Source organism: Ceratotherium simum, chromosome 36, assembly GCF_057802395.1.
Source record: "Ceratotherium simum simum isolate JZ-2026a chromosome 36, ASM5780239v1, whole genome shotgun sequence".
NCBI classification, from domain to species: Eukaryota; Metazoa; Chordata; class Mammalia; order Perissodactyla; family Rhinocerotidae; genus Ceratotherium; species Ceratotherium simum.
This window is the reverse complement of record NC_141935.1, coordinates 17,532,851-17,537,338: the sequence shown is the minus strand read 5'-3', so window position 1 is coordinate 17,537,338 and position 4,488 is coordinate 17,532,851. Positions and strand designations below refer to the sequence as shown.

At 40.1% G+C, this 4,488-nt stretch overlaps 1 pseudogene; it reads right to left on the bottom strand.

Annotated features, from left to right (window-relative positions):
- Positions 1–2,851: 2,851 nt before the first annotated feature.
- On the bottom strand, positions 2,852–4,027 carry LOC101402646 (small ribosomal subunit protein eS4-like; annotated as a pseudogene).
- Positions 4,028–4,488: the final 461 nt, after the last annotated feature.

The window sequence follows — 4,488 nt, the reverse complement described above, 5'->3', positions numbered from 1 at the left end:
CTTAGAGAAGAGCCTCCTAGGAAAAGTATGTGGCCAGGAAGACCCATGGTGGCCTGTTGCATGAGTGAGAAATAAACCTTTATTTTGATAAATCATGAAATTTGAGGATTGTTTTCTACAGAGGCCTAAATTCACTCATAGGAGTATCTCACAATCATCTCATTCTTAATATATTGAAAATGAACCTCTTGTTTCCTTTCTCCTTCATTCCCCAAAGCCAGTGCTTCAGCAAGTCTTATCCAACTTCTTCAAAATATATCTCAAAACACATCAGATGTGTCCATTTCTCTCTTTTTTTCTCCATCACCTCCACGATCTCACACAAAGTTCTCGTTGTTTCTCACTTGGACTCCATAACAGCCTCTACACAGCTACTGCTGTTTCCATTCTTGTCTTTACCTTTTCTTCAATCCACAGCAACCAAACTCATCTTTTTTTTTTTTTTTGTGAGGAAGATTAGCCCTGAGCTAATATCCTTTGCCAATCCTCCTCTTTTTGCTGAGGAAGATTGGCCCTGGGCTAACATCTGTGCCCATCTTCCTGCACTTTATATGGGATGCCACCACAGCATGGCTTGACAAGTAGGCATCGGTCCACACCTGGGATCTGAACCTGCAATCCCCTGGCTGCCAGAAGTGGAGTCCACGAACTTAACCACTATGCCACCAGGCCAGCCCTAAGCCTATCTTTTTAAAACACAACTTAATCCACACCACTCTCTTATTTTATTTTATTTCTTTTTTTGGCTGAGAAAGATTCATCATAAGCTAACATCTGTTGCCAATCTTCCCCTTCTTTTGCTTGAGGAAGATTTGCCCTGAGCTAACATCTGTGCCAATTTTCCTATTTTATATGTGGGTCACTGCCACAGCATGGCTGACAAGTGGTGTAGGTCCACACTTGAGATCCGAACCCACGAACCCGGGCTACCAAAGCAGAGTGCACTGAACTTAATTGCTATGTCATGGGGCCAGCCAACCTCTCTCTTATTTTAAATCCTTCAATAGCTTACATTGCACCATGAATAAAATCCAGGTTGTAACTTTGACCTGCAAGATCCTGCATGTTCTGGCCCCTGTCTAGCTCACCATACTCATCTCAGGTCACATTTCCAATTGCCTGCAAAGTCTAGTCACCTGGAATTCTTTCAGTTTCTCTAACAATCTAAATTTTTATCTCCTCTAGGATTTTCACCCATGCAGATTGCCTTCCTTTGAAGGTTCTTTCCTTGCTTTTCAAACAGCCTGTTCCTTCTTACCCTTTATATCACTGTTTAAATATCCCTTCTTCAAAGGATTTTTCTCTGATAACCATAACTAAGTAAAGTATATACCCTCTGATATCTTTTATTGCAGTATCTTGCTCTTTTCCATGTTAGCAAATACCAGATTTTAAATTATATATCCATGTAGCAGATATGAAACTCAGGTCACAAGTTCAGAAATGCAAGACCTATAGCTCTGTTTTACATTAATGAATATAATTTCTTTTTCTATTCTATTTCAAGATCCCATTCCATTTGTATATTGATTAGGATATAGGTTCCATGGGCCGACCCCGTGGCTTGGAGGTTAAGTGCGCGTGCTCCGCTGCTGGCAGCCTGGGTTCCACCAGTGGGTTCGCACCAACCCACTGCTTGTCGGGCCTTGCTGTGGCGGTGTCCCACATACAGCAACTAGCAGGATGTGCAACTATAACATACAACTATCTACTGGGGCTTTTGGGAGAAAAAGGGGGAAAAAAAAAAGAAGGAGGATTGGCATGGATGTTAGCTCAGGGCTGATCTTCCTCAAAAAAAAAAAAAAATCTCAAAAAAAAAAAAGGATATAGGTTCCAGATACTATAACAAAGAACCAAATAAAACAGTGGCTGAAATATCTTTTTTGAACTTAGCGGGTGCTGTATATGAGCAGTTTATTTCTTTCTCCTTTAACAGTCTGAAGATAAGCAGTCCAAGGCTGATAAGGCAATTTTGAAATGTCAAGGATCCATTTATATCGTCACTCAACCATCCTCAATATGAGGCTTCCACAACTGGGTGCAAGATGCAAGATTAACTGTAATTTGGTGTGGTAGGGAAGAATAGTGCATGGTTGAGGTAGTAGCTATGTGGGAAACAGCTCTGGGGCCAATTCCTGTGGCCAGTGAATGCTCTTATATGAACAAGGTCTTTAAAGGTTTCTAAAGGAGGTGACATTTTAAAAGAAGATAGACATTTTGGTGAAAGATATGGGAGAGGATGAGAAAAGGAGAGGTTGACTAAGTAATAATGGCAGAGTTTGAAAACCTAGACTTCATTTTTCTCTGTCTTGGTTTGCATGTATAGTAAAAATACTAAAAATGCTAGGAAAAATTGTGAGATTACGACAGAAATGAAATTAGATGTGATTAAAAACACAGGAAGTGATGAGAAAATTGGAACTATATGTGGAATATGGAAAGAATCATTTGACAGGAGGAATGATTCTGAGCAACAAAGAATAATTTATGCAAAAGAGAAAGAGTTGGGACTATGAAATCAACAATTCTTCTGCAAAAAGAAAGAAGAAGATTGTACCTGAAAAGTCGAGTTTTATGTGTCTGGCTAGAAGATTAGCACCAAAGTCAGAGATCTGATATAAATTGAAGAAAAATCTTGGAGTTTGTTTGAGAATTTTAAGTCCTCGGTGAAACCGCTGCTGTAGTGGAAACTTGCATGACAAAAGGTTACATAAATTCAAGGAGAGTCAATTTGAATCTGTATAATTGGCAAAACACTGCATCTCTCAGGAGTTTTTGTTTTTGTTTTCTGTGCTGTATTATCTTTAATTAGACACAAAGAGTTCTCCACTCCAATCATCTAAAGATCCTTTCACCCACTGCTCTGTTTGGCCACCAGTCTCTTTCTCTCTTGAGCAATGGTGAGGTGGACATTTTTCCCTTGATTTAGAGAAATCCATGGTGGTGTTTGCCAATAATAAAAATGTTGGACAGCCAGGTTAGCAAAGGTGTTGCCATTGGCATCTTTCACATCAACTGCATCCAAAGAGCCGGGATGTCTCTCTTCTGGTGATCACATCAATTCTTCCTAGGTTAGCACCTCCAGTCACCATACCCAGGTTACCAGTGTCAAACTGGATGACATTGGTAATCTTACCAGTCTCTAAATCAATCTGAGTGGTACTGTTCACCTTGCTGAGGGGACCAAGGGAACAGATGGTGGGAGCATTATGGATCAACGGATGAGGGATACCTTTTGTGCCCACAAAGATCTTTCTCATTCCGCACAACTTGTACTTGGCTCCTCAGGCATAATGCAATGAACAATGGAGACTCTTAGTGTCACAGATCAGATGGAAATTCTCTCTTGTCTTGTCAATGCTGATAACATCCATAAAAATGGAAGGGTAGGTTATATCAGTTTGGGCATAGGATTATATATATATCACAAATTCAAAGCCATCATGTACTAAGGCAGTAGGTGCGATGTAGCAACTTAGATTCAGCAAAAAATTTCTAATTTTCACATTAAATTAATGTGGTAAATTTAAATTGTATTACTTTTTAGTGTTTCAGATAGAATTTTTAAGTTTGATTTTGCTTTATTATTACGTAAAATGTATCAGCTTAAAGAGTCTAAACTTAGTTTTATGTACAATATGATTCACATGTGAATATTCTCAGCTTTCTCCTGTCCCCACCGCCAAAAGGGAAAACGATTTGCTCACTTAGCTTACTTCTGTTCCCTAGTCTTCCCTGCACTCCAGAGGGGGATCTGCTTCTGAGTAGATAATTGGAAAAGACAACACCATGGTGGGGAAGTACAGCTGACTTGGCCCGTGAATCTTAATGAACCACTGCATGCAGATCTTTACTTTATCTCCTGTTGGGGCATGCTTAAGTCTGTTCCTTAGGAAAATTTTGAGAGGGAGACATTCTCTTACCTTGTGAGGACTGGTGGATGGACGAGGAGCAAGCACACTGGTCAATTTGTCCAGCATCCAATGCCCTGGGGCTCTACATGCTTCAGATGCTTGGTGGGACCACAAGCCACAGCTCCCGTAGGCACAGAATGAACTTGAGGAGTTTCATACAGCCTTTGGAGAAACCATCAAAGAAGAAATAATCTACTCAGTGATTTCCAAAGTAGATAAAAGGTCTATTTTAGTAAAAGTTACACAGTAGACAATAGGTTAGCAAGGAGGAAAGAAGTAGACTGGGTTAAAAAGCTTTAAAGTCTTGATATTCCAGACGGAAGAGTTTAAAGCAATCTTAATGTCTTTTGGATTTAAGGACAACAGGAGATTCTCTTGTTGGATAGAAGGGCTTCTTTGGTTTGGTCAACTAAACTGGGGCATTGGGCATTTGCTTATGAGAGCAGAGGGAGGAGGCTAAGACTTAGCGAGGGAGCCAGGCCAGGAGGGACCAGTATTCAATCCCGAATAACCATCAAATTTTTGCTAAATCTCAGCGTGAAAGTTTGTGTGACTAGAATATCCTGTAAGTATC